The sequence below is a fragment of the Suricata suricatta genome, chromosome X, assembly GCF_006229205.1.
Source record: "Suricata suricatta isolate VVHF042 chromosome X, meerkat_22Aug2017_6uvM2_HiC, whole genome shotgun sequence".
Lineage (NCBI taxonomy): Eukaryota > Metazoa > Chordata > Mammalia > Carnivora > Herpestidae > Suricata > Suricata suricatta.
The window spans coordinates 56,135,300-56,153,846 of NC_043717.1; the positions used below are offsets into that span (position 1 = coordinate 56,135,300).

At 36.6% G+C, this 18,547-nt stretch overlaps 1 protein-coding gene and 1 pseudogene across 5 annotated transcripts in view; one reads left to right on the top strand and one right to left on the bottom strand.

The window, feature by feature from the left end:
- The window catches only part of ATRX (ATRX chromatin remodeler), a 275,833-nt gene that overhangs the window by 53,347 nt on the left and 203,939 nt on the right, over nucleotides 1–18,547 (bottom strand). The window lies entirely within an intron of this gene.
- On the top strand, nucleotides 13,913–14,015 carry LOC115284414 (annotated as a pseudogene).

Genomic DNA, 18,547 nt, shown 5'->3' on the forward strand with positions numbered 1-18,547 from the left:
AAATGAAAGATGGCACATAAAGAACTCACATCTTTTCAAGCTTCAGTAGTAAATATTCTGCTACTATGTATTAAATACTGCATGGTTTGCCCAAGCTAAGATGAAACCACATCATGATTCAATAGGCATTTTGCATTTTCTTTCATTATCTACTCAAAGTCATGCCTACTGCACCTCTAAACATTTCATTAAATCCAATGATACAGCAAACACTCCCAAAATACTTAGACTGTATTGCAGTTTCACTTAACAGTATATAAAATGCTGTGTTGTGACAGGTATCAACTATCCATTAGATACTGAATCAATTTTTCTTAAGCACTAATAACTGCTTGCTTTTCTTGAAGCTAGATCATTCTGAAAATTTCCTGTTAGACTTATGAGTGCAAACATATGGTATCTGTCCTTCTCTGTCTATCATTCTTTCTTAATAAAGACCCTCGAGAAAGTTGGGATAGAAGGAACGTACTTAAAACATCATAAAGCCATTATAAAAAGCCCACAGCTAAAATCCTCCTCAATGGGGAAAATCTGAGGGCTTTCCCCCTGAGACCAGGAACACGACAGGGATGTCTACTCTCACCATTACTGTTGAACATAGTGCTGGAGGTCCTGGCTTCAGTAATCAGACAACAAAAGGAAATAAAAGGCATCACAATAGGCAAAGATGAAGTCAATCTTTACTTTTCACAGTTGATATGATACTCTACATGGAAAACCTGACCAACTCCACCAGAAGCCTACTAGAACTGATCAATGAATTCAGCAATGTCACAGGGTACAAAATCAATGTATAGAAATTGGTTGCATTTTTATACACCATCAATGAAGCAATATAAAGAGAAATAAAAAACTGATCCCATTCACAGTTGCACCATAAACCATAAAAAAACTAGGAATAAACCTAAGAAAATACATAAAATATCTGTATGAATAAAACTATAAAAAACTTATGAAGGAAATTGAAGAAGACACAAAGAAATGAAAAAACATTCCATGCTCATGGACTGAAACAATAAATATTGTTAAAACATTATTACTTCCCAAAACAATCTACACATTCAATGCAATCCCAGTCAAAATTGCACCAGAATTCTTTTCAAAGCTAGAACTATTGTAAAATTCATACGGAACTACAAAAGACCCCGAATAGCCAAAGTCATATTGAAGAAGAAAACCAAAACGGGAAGCATCACAATCCCAGAGTTTAGCCTCTATGACAAAGCTGTCATCATGAAGACAGTAAGGTATTGGCACAAAAACAGACACATAGACCAATGGAATAGAATAGAGAACCCAGAATAGGACCCACAAATGTAAGGCCAATTAATCTTTGACAAAGCAGGAAAGAGTATCCAATGGAAAAAAGACAGCCTCTATAACAGATGGTGCTGGGAGAACTGGACAGCAACATGCAGAAGAATGAAACTAGACCACTTTCTCACACCATCCACAAAAATGAACTCAAAATGGATGAAGGACCTGAATTTGAGATAGGAAACCATAAAAACCCTCAAGGAGAAAGCAGGAAGCAGCCTCCTTGACCTCAGCCGCAGCAATTTCTTGACACATTCCCAAAGGGAAGGAAATCAAGAGCTAATATGAACTATTGGGACTTCAATAAGATAAAAAGCTTCTGCATGGGAAAGAGATCAATAAAACTAACAGGCAACCAACAGAATGGGAAAAGATAGTTGCAAATGACATATCGGATAAAGAACTAGTATCCTAAATCTATAAAAAAAAGTCACCAAACTCCATGCCCGAAAAATAAATAATCCATTGAAAAAATGGGCAGAGGACAGGAATAGACACTTCTCCAAAGAGGACATCCAGATAGTCAAGAGACACATGAAATGATGCTCAGCGTCACTCAGCATCAGGGAAATACAAATCAAGAGCACATTGAGGTACCACCTCACACCAGTCAGAGTGGCTAAAATGACCAACTCAGGAGACTACAGATGCTGGCAAGGATGTGGAGAAATGGGCACCCTTTTACACAATTGGTGGGAATGTAAACTGGTGCAGCCACTATGGAAAACAGTGTCGAGGTTCCTCAAACAATTAACACTGGAACTCCCCTATAACCCAGTAATAGCACTGCTAGTAATTTACCCAAGGGATACAGGAGTGCTGATGCATAGGGGCACATGTACCCCGATGTTCATAGCAGGACTGTCAACAATAGCCAAATCATGGAAAGAGCCTAAATGTCCATCACCTGATGAATGGATCAAGAAGATGTGGTATATATATATACAATGGAGTACTATATGGCAATGAGAAAGAATGAAATCTGGCCATTTGTAGCAACATGGATGGAACTCCAGGATGTTATGCTAAGTGAAATTAGTCAGGTAGAGAAGGACATATACCATATGTTTTCACATATAAGCGGAAGAGGAGAAACAACAGAGGTCCATGGGGGAGGGGAAGGGGGAAAAATAGTTGGGGAGAGGGAAGGAGGCAAACCACGAGAGACTCTTGAATACTGAGAACAAACAGGGCTGATGTTGATGGGGGAGAGGGGAAGGGGGGTGATGGGCATGGAGGAAGGCACTTGTTGGAATGAGTACTGGGTGTTACAAGTAAACCAACTTGACAATAAACTATAAAAGAAAAGAAAAAAATTTGATACAGTCAATACAGGTTAGTAATGAAAAATATACATTTTTTAAAATCCTAGTTTCACCATTTACTTGCATTTTCATTTAGAAAATGTGAAAATATTTTTCATTATCTTTAAAAATGGAGATAGCTCAATACCTATTGCAGAGGGTTATTTTTTAAATGAGTTGATATAAGAACAAAAAAATCCTTAGAATAGTGCCTATCACACAATAATTAAGTTACTGAGTATTTAATATTATCACCCAATATCCCACATCAAAGTGTATCTTTCTCTACTATGGCACATTAATATGTAATCACTTTTATAACATGATTTCTTGTAATACCCCTTGAATCTAGTTCAGTGCCCAATACACTGTCGTAGAAGTAGTGGTGGTGGTGGTGGTGACACAAAAGAAATTGAACTGATTACTGGCTAAAATAACTGTTGAAGATAATTTATAAAATTAAATATGAACTGACAACCACATGGAAAAATATTCAACCTTTCCAATGGTCAGAAAAATACAATTTAGAACAATGATGATTGTTTTGACCCATTAAAGATGGAGAAAATGTAAATTATAGTACTACAGGAATATAGTAAAATGGGCAATAGCCATTTAGTCATGGTAGTAGAAAAACGGAACTCAGTTTCCTGGTATATTGCCTTTCAGATAATGAAGCACTGCCAGAACATAGAACTGAACTAATAATATAGTAGATAACAGAAAAATCTATATAAACCAACATTGTAACCCATAGTCAAATCATGTAATACATATATATGCACACTACCCACATTATTTTAAAGACATATGAATAAGAAAGGACCTAAGAGCAAAGAAGGCAGAGAATGAAAAAAATTAACCAGTGCCAGTATATACCTAGCACTTAAATGTAGTGGGCACATTAAAAAATGCATCACCAGAGCATGATTCTCTATGGAAAACAACTAGAGAATATCCAGATAAGGACAATGTATTACCTTGCCAGTTCAGGAAGTATTTACTATGGACCTAGTACATGTCCAATTCTGTGCTAGACATCAGTAAAGCCTTACCTGACCACTTATATCTTGTGAACCAAAACTCCCTATTATTTTTCCAGTACTTCATTATTTCTCCAATGCATTAGAAAATTAAAAAACTATACACTTGTTTGTTTCTTATTGGTCTTCTCTAACCTTTCTAGTAGGTTATGGACATTTTCTCTTTTACGGGGTCTGTACACTGCTAATGAGGTATACTAATGAGGCAGTGCCCGACCTAGAGAAGGAGGAGAGACATCTTCAATTTTTTAGCAACCATGGCCCAAGGTACTAATATTCCATGTAAGATTTTGCTTGGGGCAAAAAAGGAACTCTACTTTTTTTATTTGCATTTTTATTTTTTTAGTTTTTTAATAATAGTTTATAGTCAAATTGGTTTCCATATAACACCCAGTGCTTCTCCCCACAAGTGCCCCCCCATGACCATCACCCCCCCCTTCTCCCCTCCCCCTCCCCCTTCAGCCCTCGGTTCGTTTTCAGTATTCAATAGTCTCTCATGGTTTGTGTCCCTCTGTCTCCCCAACTCTCTTTCCCCCTTCCCCTCCCTATGGCCCTCTGTTCGGTTTTTCCTGTTAGACCTATGAGTGCAAACATATGGTATCTGTCCTTCTCTGCCTGACTTATTTCACTCAGCATGACACCCTTGAAGTCCATCCACTTTGCTACAAATGGCCAGATTTCATTCTTTCTCATTGCCATGTCGTACTCCATTGTGTATATATACCACATCTTCTTGATCCATTCATCAGGTGATGGATATTTAGCCTCTTTCCATGATTTGGCAATTGTGGAAAGTGCTGCTATGAACATTGGGGTGCATGTGCTCGACCTCAATCGCAGTAATTTCCTCCTTGACACATCCCCAAAGGCAAGGGAATCTATTTTTTTTTACTAGGTAAATTTCCTAGGAAACCAATGATATAGTATGTGGTGTGATATCAAATAAAGAACAAATGCTCCTTTTCAATTACTATAGCAACCTAAGCGACCAATGCATGTGTCTAAAAATACCATCTGCCTGTAATTTGCACAGGATATTATTGTTTCATTTCCTAAAAATTAAGAACGATGTATTTAAGATGAATACAATAATAGAAAATATTATCAGTATTATAACAGAATTGTTAAATTAAAATTAAAAATAACATGCCAAGAGTACTCAGGGTACCATCAAACAAAAAACAAAAGATCACAATAAAATTTTTCACAGAACTAGAACAAAGAATTCTAAAATTTGTATGGAACCGTAAAAGATGGCAAATAGCCAAAACAATCTCGAGAAAGAAGAACAAAACTGGAGGTACCATGTTCCAAAATCTCAAACTATACTACAAAGCTACAGTAATCAAAACACCCTGGTACTGGAACAAAAACAGACACATAAAACAATGGAACAAGTAAAGAGCCCATAAATTAACATACACACATATGGTCAACTAATTTATTCCAAAGGAGGCAAGAATATACAATGGGGGGAAACACCTCTTTAATAAATGTTGGAGGGAGAACCAGACAGCTACATGCAAAAGAATGAAACTGGACCACTATCTTACACCAAATACAAAAATAAATTCAAAATGGTTTAAAGACTTACATGTAAGACCAGAAACAATGAAACTCTTAAAAGAAAACACAGGCAGTAAGCTCACTGACCTCTTAGCAATTTTTTTTGGACCAATCTCCTCAAGCATAGGTGACAAAAGCTAAATTAAACAAATGGGATTATATAAACAAATGGGATTCTATCAAATTAGAAAGCTTTTGCACAGTCAGGAAAACCATCAACAAAACGAAATAGCAATCTGCTGAATGGGGGAAGAGAATTGCAAATTATAAACCCAGTAAGGAGTTCAATTCCAAAATAAATAAAGAACTTATACAACTTAGTATCAAAACACCCAAACAACTTGATTTAAAAATAGGCAGAAGACTTGAAATTTTTTTCAAAGACTACATAAAGATTGACAACATGCACCTGAAAAGATGAACAAAATCACTAGGCATCAGCGAAGTACAAATCAAAACCACAGTAAGATATCACCGCATACTGGTCAGATTGGCTATTAACAAAACAAAAAACAAAAAACAAAAAAAACAAAAAATAACACGTGATCACAACAATGCTCAAAAAGGGATCCTTTACAGAATGTTGTGGGACTGTTAAGTTGGTGCAGCCACTATGGAGATTCTTCAAAAAATTACAAATAGAACTACCCTATGATCTGGCATTCTACTGGGTATTTTCCAATAGAAAAAGGAAATACCAACTCAAATAGACCAGGGATCCCTGGGTGGCTCAGTCAGTTAAGCATCCCACTCTTGATTTCAGTTCAGGTCATGATCTCACGGTTTGGGAGATCAAGCCCTGCACTGGACTCACACTCACAGCCCAGAGCCTGCTTGGGATTCTCACTCTCTCCCTTTCTCTCTGCCCCTCCCATGCTCACACGCACATGTACACTCTCTCTTTCAAATAAACTTTAAAACACAAAACAAAATATAAAGAGATATATTCGCTATGTTAATTGCAGCATTATTTACAATAGCTAAGACATGGAAGCAACCTAAGTGTGTGTGTGTGTGTGTGTGTGTGTGTGTGTGTGTGCGCGCGCACGCGCACAGATGCCATTTGGTGACAACATGGATGGACTTAGAGAGTATTATGCTAAGTGAAGTAAGTCAGAGAGAAAGACAAATACTATGATAGTACTTATATGTGGACTCTAACGAAGAAACAGAAACAGACTCAGGGATACAGGAAACAAACTGCTGGTTACCATGTGGGGTGGGGTTGCGGGATGGGCAAAAAATGTGAACAAAATAAAGAGATATAAACTTCCACCTCTTAAATAAAGTCATGGTATATAATATACAACATAAAGAACATAATCAACAGTACTGTAATAACTCTGTGCAGTAAAAACATGGTATCTAGACTTATCATGGAGGTCGTTTCATAATGTATAAAGAATATTAAAATACTATGATGTATACCTGAAACTAATGGGGTATTGTGTGTCAGTTATACTTCAAATTAACGAGAGGCCACAATATATATAGCTTCCTTTTTGAAAATATTTCTTCATCAAAAATATGCTTATATCTCAATAGCTGTTGAAAGAAAAATAGGATTCTGATCATTCAAATAACTGCACAATTATCTGAAGAAAAGATTAAATAAATACATTACTTTTTATTAGAAAGAAAAACCTAAATGTATTCTTTATGTTATTGATAACAAGTAACTGTAAATTTTAATATTCAGATAAATAAATATGAATACTATAAATAGTATTCATGATATACACTATTATTCTCAAACAGAAAAATAGTATACCCTTAAAATAAATAATTTTATGTGGAAATTTAACCCAAAGAAAAATTAAAAAACCCAATGCCATCAAGGTAACCATGGTAGATTACCTGTGATAGTGAAAAATTGAATATAACAATCCTAATGTATAATAATGGCAAAATACTATATAAATTATTTTTATTGAACCAATTACTATAGAACAAAAATTGATCATATATGCAGTACCATTGAAATGTTTCTGAAATGACCAGTGGGGAAAAAATTTTAATTTATGGGGAGACAGACTCCTGTTATGACAGCATAATGAGCTCCATGGACTTGCTTCTTAGTAAAAGTCAGAAAAATTAATTTTTTGAAATGGTGGTGATAGTTGCATGGTAATATGGGTATACTTAATACAATAGAACAGTATACTTAAAAATGGTCAAAATGGTAAAATCCTTTTCCCCTTCCTATCTCTCTCTTCTCAATTTGGTTTTCTTTTTTTCTATTAATTGACTGAGTAAGGGAAATAGGGTTAAGACAGACTAAGGAGTTATGTGAGATATCCTGAGGCAGAGAGATTAGAAGATTCCTTCCTAAATCACAGAAATACTGTCCCCTCAATTTCCTGGGCATTTAGCTGTTTTTGTACTTAATATCTGTATTCACCACTAGACTACCAGCTCCTTCACAAAGGGTCTACAGCTGTGTTTCCTAAGGGACTCTTCAAATATATATATATATTTAATGTCCACTAATTTTATTTTTATTTTTTTAATGTTTATATAATCTTGAGAAATAGAGAAACAGAGCATGAGTGGAAGAGGGGCAGAGAGAGAGGAAGACACAGAATATGAAGTATGCTCCAAGCTCTGTACAGAGCCTGACGTAGGGCTCGAATCCATGGACCACGAGATCATGACATGAGCTGAAGTCAGACACCCACTAAAATTAAATATAAATCTGTCTTAAGGACTAAATAAATCATTACAGAGTTTTAAGTTTCTTGTCCTGTATCTCTTACCAGTTTTTTTTAAAAATTTGTATTTTTAACAAAATACAAACAGATAAATCAGAAAGGTTTGGTACAAAACAAAACAAACTTCCTGTTTTACCCAATCTCCACTACCAGCTAGAGATATAACTTCTTAAATTGTTGTAGAAAAAAACAGACACCATAAAATTTACTATCTTAACCATTTTAAGTGTATAGTTCAGTAGTGTTAACATAGCTCCAGAACATTCTCATCTTGCAAAGTGAAACTCTATATACATTAAACAACTCCCCATTCTCCCCTTCCCCATAGCAAACATCATTCTACTTTCTGTATCTGTGAATATGACTACTGTAGACAACTGAGGTAAATGGAATTGCATAGCATTCATCTTTTTTGTGCTGGCTTATTTCATTTAATAACTTTAATGAACCTTGTCTTCAGGGTTCATCCATATTATAGCATGTGAAAAGATATCCTTCCTTTGTAAAGCTGAGAAATGATACACTGTGTGTTTATATCACATTTTGTTTATCCATCCATCCACCAATATACACTTGGATTGTTACTACCTTCATTATTGTGAATAATGTGGCTATGAACATGCGTGTACAAATATCTCAGATACCATGCTTTCAATTATTTTGGGTATATACCAAGAAGTGTTATTGTTGGATCACAGGATAATACTAGTTTTAATTTTCTTGAGGAACTTTTATACTATTTTCCATAGTGGCTGTACATTTTACATTACCACCAAGAGTGCAAAAATGTTCCAAATTCTTCACTTCATGACCAACCCATTATTTACTGATTTTTTTTGACGTTAGCTACACTAATACATGTGAGGTTATATCTCATTATGGTTTTGATTTATGTTTCTCTAATGATTAGTGATGATGGGCATATTTTCATGTGCTTGTAGGTCATTTGTATATTATCTCTAGAGAAATGTCTATTTGAATCTTTTGCCTATGTTTTAAAATATAATTTATTGTCAAGTTGGCTAATATACAGTGAACTCTTGGTTTTCGGGGTAGATTCCCATGATTCATTGCTTACATACAACACTCAGTGCTCATCCCAACAAGTGCCCTTCTAAATGCCCATGACCCATTTTCCCCTCTTCCCTGCCCCACCATCAACCCTCAGTTTGTTCTCTGTATTTAAGAGTCTCTTATGGTTTGCCTCCCTCTCTGTGAAACTATTTTTTCTCCTTCCCTTTCCCCATGGTCATAAGTTTCTCAAGATTGACGTATGAGTGAAAACACATGATGTCTGTCCTTCTCAGACTGACTTATTTCACTCAGCCTAATACCCTCTAGTTCCAACCACATTGTTGCAAATGGCAGGATTTCATTCTTTCTCATTGCCAAGTAGTATTCCATTGTATAGATAAACTACATATTCTTTATCAATTCATTAGTTGATGGAAACTTAGGCTCTTTCCATGATTTGGCTATTGTTGAAAGTGCTGCTATAAACATTGGGGTACATGTGCCCCTATGCACCAGAACTCCTGTAGCCCTTGGGTAAACTCCTAGCAGTGCTATTGCTGGGTCATCGGGTAGTTCTATTTTTAATTGTTTGAGGAACCTCCACACTGTTTTCCAGAGTGGCGCACCAATTTGCATTCCCACCAACAATGTAAGAGGGATCTCGTTTCTCCACATTCATTCCATCTATAGTCTCCTGATTTGTTCATTTTAGTCACTCTGACCAGTGTGAGATGTTATCTCAATATGGTTTTTGTTTGTATTTCCCTGGTGATGAGTGATGTTGAGCATCTCTTCATGAGTCTGTTTCTTTTGCCCATTTTTAAATTAGATTATCTGTTTACTGTTGAATTATAGTAGCTCTTTATGTACTTTGAATATTACCCGCTTATAAGATATGTGAGTTGCAAATGTCTTCTCCTATTCTGTAGATTTCCTTTTCACTCTGACAAAATGTTAAATTTTATGTTATGTGTGTTTTTACAATAATATTATTGATAAGATGATAAAAAAAAAAACTACCCACAAGAAAAACCCAGGTTCAGATGGCTTCACTGGTGAGTTTTGGCAAACATTTTAAAAAGAATTAAGGCCAATTCTTCCCAAACTTTCAAAAAACAGGAAAAGAAATACTTCCAAACTCATTAAATGAGGGCAGAATTAGCCTCATACCAAAACCAAATATTAAAAGAAAACAAAACTGGGGCACCTGGGTGGCTCAGTCAGTTAAGCGTCAGACTTCGGCCTGGGTCCTGCATCAGGCTCTGGGCTGACAGCTCAGAGCCTGAAGCCTGCTTCAGATTCTGTGTCTCCCTCTCTCTCTATTCCTCCCCTGCTCATGCTCTGTCTCTGTCTGTCTGTCTGTCTCTCTCTCTCTCTCAAAAATAAACATTAAAAAAATTTTTTTAAGATTTTTAAAAGAAAACAAAACTGAAAACTAGTATCTCTGTATAAATCCTCAACAAAATATTAGTAAACAGAATCCAGCAACATATAAAGAAAATTATACACCAGGACCAAATGGGATTTATCCCAGGTACACAAGGTTGGTTTACTATCTGACATGCAAAGTAATGTAACATATCAAAAGAATTTTTAAAACCGATATGATAATCTCAAAAGATGCAGAGAAATCATTGACAATATCTAACATCATTCATGATTTAAGTAAAACAATAACAAAACAGGAAATAGAGGTTTCTCAGTTGGAGAAATAGCACCTATGAAAAAACTACAACACTATACTAATGGTGAGAGATCAGATGCTTTCCCCCACAAGATTAAGAACAAAAAAAGGATATTTGCTCTTGTCACTCAGCACTGTACTAAGAGGTTGTAACCAGGAAAAAAAAAATAGAAGTAAAATCTATATTAGAAAGGAAAAAATAAATTATCTCACTTTGCAAATGATATGTTCCTGTATATGGAAAATCATTTAATTCTCCACTTAAAAACTATTAGGACTAATAATTGAATTAATATGAAAAACTCAAATTTTTAAAAACATTTGCAGGAAACAATCCAAAAATGTTATTAAGAACACAATTCCATTTAAAAATACGATCAAAAAGAATAAAATAAATAGGAATAAATTAACACATAATACGTAAAATGTAGGTACTAAAACCTTTAAAACACTGGTGAAAGAAAATTAAAGACTGAAATAAATGCTGAAATATCCTGTGGTCATGGATCAGAAGACTTATTAATATTAAGATGGCAATGCTTCCTAAACTGAAAGACAGATTCAATGTAATCCCTATCAGAATCCCAATCAGAATCCTAATCATAATTCCTATGTTGACTTCTCTGTAAAAATTTACAAGCTGATGCTAAAATTCATATGAAATTCCTAGAGACCCAGAATAGCCGAAACAATCTTGAAGAGGAAAACAATAGGAGGATTACCTTTCAAAACTTACATTCAAAGCAACAATAATCAAGATAGTGTGTTACTGGCATAAGGACTAATATAGATTAGTGAAATAGAACTAAGAGTCAAGAAATAAAACTATGTCTCTATGATCAACTGATTTTCAACACAGGTGTCAAGACCATTAAATAGGGAGGGAATAGTCCTTCCAACAAACAGTGCTAGGGTAAATGAATAGCAACAGCAAAAGACTGAAGTTGAGCCTTAAACTCACATCATATATAGAAATCAACTCAAAATAAATAAAAAACCTAAATATAAGAGCTAAGGCTGTACAATTCTTTGAAGGAAACATAGGAGTAAATCTTCATGAACATATCTGGCAATCATTTTTTAGATATAACACCAAAAGCACAAGTAACAAAAGAAAATACATATCTCCTGGATTTCATCAAAACGAAGAACTTCTGTCCATTAAAAAACAGCATCAAGAAAGTGAGAAAGAGCAGAAGATGGCAGAGAAGTAGGGAGCTCTGTAATCTCCGCCCGCCCGTAAATATCAAACTGAGAAGAATTAAAAGCCACAATATTCTGATCTCCAAGAACGGAGGTGCACACACAGACTCCTTATTGATAACAGCCTGATGGATGCCTGAGTGAGTGAGAACTGGGACCTGAAACTCTTGAGGGGAGTCTCCGCCAAAACAAAACCAGGAGAAAGAGTCCCGAGAAGCTTGGTGTCGGGCCTGCAGAAGTGGCTCAGGAACCTGGAGGGCGGGTAGAGAACTGGCCATGCAGGGTGGCGCACAGGATGGCAATGTAGCATGGTAGAGAACCAGGGGGAAGAGAAGGAGAGACCAAAAACACTCATAAAGTGATCTCTGGAGAGGGGAGACCTCAGCCCTGGAAGGAGAGACACAAAAAACTCAATGCATAGCTGCTGGATGCGGGGAGAGAATGCCGTCCCCCTCAGAGAACTTATTCTTCCTTATGTTCAGTAGCTCGCCAACTTCAGGTAGAGCCAGGAATAAACTGGCTCCCCAGTCTCCCTACTCAATCCCAGCCATAAAGCCACCAGCCTCCCAGAGATCATTTTAACTGTGGCGGCAGCATTAAAGTGCGTGGACTAGGATTTAGAAACCAGGCAGAGTTTAGAAAACAATCTGACCAGTCCGTGGCACGAGGAAGTCGGACTGAATAGAGTGGCTGGCAACACATGGTCTGAGGGGGGTTGGGGGCACCGCCAATCTTCTCCCTGCAACCAGTAAGGTGGGGCCTCAGAGAACAGCCCCTGAGACCCAAACTAACAACAGCAAACCACACCCATCTGCGCTGTAGAGCTGCTTTTTGTTCTTATTATTTTTATTATTTTCATTTTTTTCCTTTTTGCCTTTCTGTTCTTATTATTTTTATTTTTGTAATTTTTTCCTTTTTTTTTTTTTTGCTCTTTTCTATTGTCCTTTTCCCTTCTTTTCTCCTGTGACCTCTGGAGTCTGGGAAAGACGAACATTTATGCACTGCTGTGATTAGATCAGCTCTTACCACCAATATATATATTCCCTTATCTCATTCTTATCTGTCCCCTCCTCAGATTTTATGCTCTCAGACTGATCTTTATTTTTGGCTGTTTCTATACACCCCCCACCCCCAACTTCTTTTTTTCCTTTCCTGTCCTCTCTTTTCTGGTATTTTCTTCCTCAGCCTTTTGCTTTGCTCATTTACTTGATCTGTCTTGTGTATTTGCATGCTTTGTTCCCTGTGTGTTTGTCTGTCTGTTTTCCTTTTCAGGGCCACCTCAAGAAACAAGCCAAAGCACACATGGTGGAGAGTCTGAAATATCACTGAGTAGGGAATAAATTAATCAGAGGCATAACAAGAGAAACTGAGAGACACCATTAAAAGAACATCTCCTGAAACGACAGGCCCTGTACAGTCAAAGAATCTCCATTAATAGAGCAATACTAACATGTGCACACTGCAGAACGAGCTTATGAGAAAAAATAAAATATGGCCATTTGTAGCAAAATGGATAAACCTAGAGGGAGTCATGCTAAGCAAAATAAGTCAGGCAAAGAAGGATAGATAGCATATGTTGTCACTCATAGGTCTAACAGAGGAAGCCTAATAGGAGATCACAGGAATGGGAAAGTTGGGGAAAAGAATTGGGGAGAGGGAGTGAGACAAATCATGAGAAACTTTTGAATGCTGAGAGCACACTAAGGGCTGAAGAGGGAGGGGAGAATGGGAAGGGGAGGTGATGTTCATGGAGAAGGGCACTGGTAGGGAAGAACACTGGGTATTATACAGAAACCACTTGGTAATACACTATTAATAAGAAATATTTAAAAAGTAGTAAAAATACATATTCTTTCCATTCAGAGATAATCACAGTACATTCTCTGGTTGCATATTCTTCTTCTCTTTGTGTTCTCAATTTCATCTAGTGCAATTATTTGTATTTCATTGCTGATAAAATGTTTACAACTCATTAGCAATATTTCCACAGAAATAAACAAGGATAAAGACTTAAAAAAAAAACAAAACCTGACAAGAAATAGAAAGCTAGCCAAAATGACGAAATGAAAGAACTCTTGGCCTTTTGACTAAGATCAAGTGTAGTAATTGTTCTTATCAGCTTAATATCTCCTCTATAGAAATTCCAGGAAGAAATCACAGCTACACAACTCCTCAAACCAGACACAAAATAACTGAAAAAGAATTTAAAACTGTCATAAAATTGTTTCCTGCACTTGAAAAAGGCAATAAAGCCATCAGAAGCTATTGATACAAAGACTAGACAGCTTCAAAAGGCTATAAATGAGGTGAATAATAAAATGGAGGCTGCCACTGCATGGATTGAAGAAATAGAGAGGAGAATAGGTGAATTAGAAGACTCATTAAAATCAAAAGAGGAAGAGGAGAAAAAGAGAAATTGACACAGGAAGATGAAAGGAGAATTCGAGACCAGACTAATACAATCAAATGGAACAATATCTGTATCATAAAAGTTCCAGAAGAAGAAGAAGAAGGAAAAAAAGGTCCTAAAGGGTTGTTGGATCAAATGATACCAAAAAATATCTCAGAACTGGAGAAAGAAAAAAGACATTGAAATTCAAGAGGCACATCGAACTCTTCTAAGACGTAACCTGAACCAAACATTGACACGACATATCATAATGAAAATTGGCAAAATATAAAGACAGAATTCTGAAAACAGCTAGGGATAAAAGGGCGCTAAAATACAAAGGGAAACCTATCAGAGTGGTTATAGACCTATCTTGTGAAACTTGGCAGGCCAGGAAGGATGGCAGGAAATCTTCAATGTGATGAACAGGAAGAATATGCAGCCAAGCATCATTTATCCAGCAATACTGTGATTTAAAATAGAAGGAGAGATAAAGGTGTTCCCAAATAAAACAAAATTGAGACAATTCATCACCACCAAACCAGCCCTACAAGAAATCCTAAGAAGGACTCTCTGAGGGAAATGTAGGAAGGAATATAAGGTACCAGAGACATCACTAAAAACATGCACTCTACAGGGAACACAATGAATCTAAACCCACATTCTTCATTAATAACACTGAATGTAAATTGACTGAATACTCCAGTCAAACAACACAGGGTAGCAGAATGGATCAAAAACCAAAATCCATCTATATGCTGTCTAAAAGAGACTCACCTTAGACCTGAAGACACCTTCAAATTGAAAGGAACGGAATGGAGAAATATCTATCATGCAACTGGACACCAAAAGAAAGTTGAAGTATCCATACTTATATCAGACAAACTGGACTTTAAAGTAAAAGCAGTAACAAAAGATGAAGAAGTACATTATATAATAATTACAGGGTCTCTAAATCAGGAAGATCTAACAATTATAAACATCTACGCACCAAATTCAGGAGCACACAAATACATAAAACAACTATTCACAAACAGAAACAATCTTGTAGTTAAGAATGTGCAAATGGCAGGGGACTTTTAATACTCCGCTTACAACAATGGATAGGTCAACCAGACAACAAAAAAATCACTGAAGAAACAATGGACCTGAATGGCACACCGGAACAGATGGAATTAACAGTTATATTTAGAACTCTGCATCCTGAAGCTAGGGAATTCACTTTCTTCTCGAGTACATATAGCACATTCTCCAAGACAGATCACATACTGGGGCATAAAACAGCCCTCCATAAATACAAATGCATTGAGATCATACCATGCACACGTTCAGATCACAAGGCTATGAAACTTGAAATTAACCACAGGAAAAAGTCTGGAAAACCTCCAAAAACGTGGAGGTTAAAAACCACCCCTCTGAAGAATGACTGGGCCAATCAGGCAATTAGACAAGATAGTAAAAAATGAATGGAAACAAACGAAAATGAACACACAATAATCCAAACTCTCTGGGACGAAACAAAGGCAGTCCTAAGAGGAAAGTTCATTGCAATCCAGGCTATTTCAACGAACTAGAAAAAGCGAAAATTCAAAATCTAACAGAGCACGTGAGGACACTAGAAAGGGAGCAGCAAGAGCACCTCAAACCCAGCAGAAGAATAGAAATCCTAAAGATCAGGGCAGAAATAAATAATAGAGAATCCAAAAAAACAAATGAACATATCAATGAAACCAAGAGTTGGCTTTTTCAAAAATAAACAAAATTGATAAACCTCTAGCTAGGTTCCTCAGAATGAAAAGAGGGAACATCAAATAGAATCATGAATGAAAACGGATTTAATAAAACTGATCCCTCAGAAATACAGGCAATCAACAGTGATTACTATGAGAATTACATAACAACAAACTGGAAAATCTAGAAGAAATGGACGAATTCCTAAACACAAATGCACTACCAAAATTCAAACAGGAAGAGAAAGAAAATCTGAACAGACGCATAACCAGTGAAGAAATCAAATCAGTTATCAAAAATCTACCAACGAATAAAAGCCCAGGCCCAGATGGATTCGGGGGGAATTATACAAGACATTTAAAGCAGAGTTAACACCAATCCTTCTCCAGTTATTCCAATAAATTGAAATGGAAGGAAGACTTCCAGACTCACTCTACAAAGCAAGTATCACTTTGATTCCCAAGACAGAGATTCAACAAAAAAAGAGAACTACAGGCCAATATCCTTAATGAATACACATGCAAAAATACTCAACAAGATACCAGCAAAAGGAATTCAACAGCATATAAAAAGATATATACATAATGATCAAGTGGGATTCATTCCTAGGTTATAGGGCTGGTTCAATATTTTTAAATCCATCAATGTGTAACAACACATTAACAAAAGGAAAGAGAAAGACCATACTATTCTGTCGATAGATGCAGAAAAAGCATTTGACAAAATATAACATCCCTTCTTAATAAAAACTCTTGAGAAAGTTGGAATAGAAGGAACTTACTTAAACATTATTAAAGCAATTTATGAAAAGCCCACAGCTAATATCATCCTCAATGGGGAAAAACTGAGCGCTTTCCCCCTGAGATCAGGAACACGACAGGGGTGTCCACTCTCATCACCGTTGATTAACATAGTGCTGGAAGTCCTAGCATCAGCAATCAGAAAACAAAAGGAAATAAAAGGCATCAGAATCGGCAAAGAAGTCAAACTTTCACTTTTCGCAGATGACATGATACTCTACATGGTAATCCTGATCCACTCCACTAGAAACTTCTAGAACTGATCCATGAATTCAGCAACGTGGCACAGTACAAAATCATTGTACAGAAATCGGTTGCATTGTTATACACCAATAATGAAGCAACAAAAAGAGAAATCAAGAAAGTGATCCCATTCACAATTGAACGGAATACCATAAAATTCCTAGGAATAAACCTAACCAAAGATATAAAAGACATGTATGATGAAAACTATAGAAAGCTTATAAAAGAAATTGAAGAAAACACCAAGAAATGGAAAAACATTCCATGCTCATGGATCAGAAGAATAAACATTGTGAAAATATCATTACTACCCAAAGAAATCTACACAGTCAATGCAATCCCCATCAAAACTGCACCAGCATTCTTCTGAAAGCTAGAACAAGCTATCGTAAAATTTGTATGGAACCACAAAAGACACTGAATAGCCAAAGTAATATTGAAGAAGCAAACCAAAATGGGAGGCATCACAATCTCAGACTTCAGCCTCTACTACAAGGCTGCCATCATCAAGACAGTATGGTACTGGCACAAAAACACACACATAGACCAATGGAATAGAATAGAGAACCCAGAACTGGGCCCAAAAATGTATGGCCAATTAATTTTGGACAAATCAGGAAAGAGTACTCAATGGAAAAAAGACAGCCTCTTTAACAGGTGGTGCTGGGAGAACTGGATAGCAACATGCAGAAGAATGAAACTAGATCACTTTCTACACCATTCACAAAAATAAACTCAAAATGGATGAAGGACCTGAATTTGAGACAGGAAACCATCAAAACCCCTGAGGAGTCAGCAGGAAACAGCCTCTTTGACCTCAATCACAGCAATTTCCTACTCAACACATCTCCAAAGGCAAGGGATTCAAGAGCAAAAATGAACTATTGGGACCTCATCAAGATAAAAAGCTTCTGCAAGGCAAAGGAAACAATCAAGAAAATTACTAGGCAATTGACAGAATGGGAAAAGATAGTTGCAAATGACATATGGGATAAAGGGCTAGTATCCAAAATCTACAAGGAACTCACCAAACTTCACACCCAAAAAATGAATAATACAGTGAAGAAATGGGCAGATGACATGAATAGACCCTTCTCCAAAGGGGACATCCAGATGACCAACAAACACATGAAATGATGCTCAGCGTCACTAATCATCAGGGAAATACAAATCAAAACCACACTGAGATACCACCTCATACCGGTCAGAGTGGCTAAAATGAACAAATCAAGAGACTATAGATGCTGGCGAGGATGTGGAGAGTCGGGCACCCTCCTACACTGTTGGTGGGAATGTAAACTGGTACAGCCGCTCTGGAAAACAGTGTGGAGGTTCCTCAAAACACTATCCATAGAACTCCCTTATGACCCAGCAATAGCACTGCTAGGGATTTACCCAAGGGCCACAGAAGTGTTGATGCATAGGGGCACATGTACCCCAATGTTCATAGCAGCACTGTCAACAATAGCCAAAACATGGAAAGAGCCTAAATGCCCATCACCTGATGAATGAGTCAAGAAGATGTGGTATATATATACAATG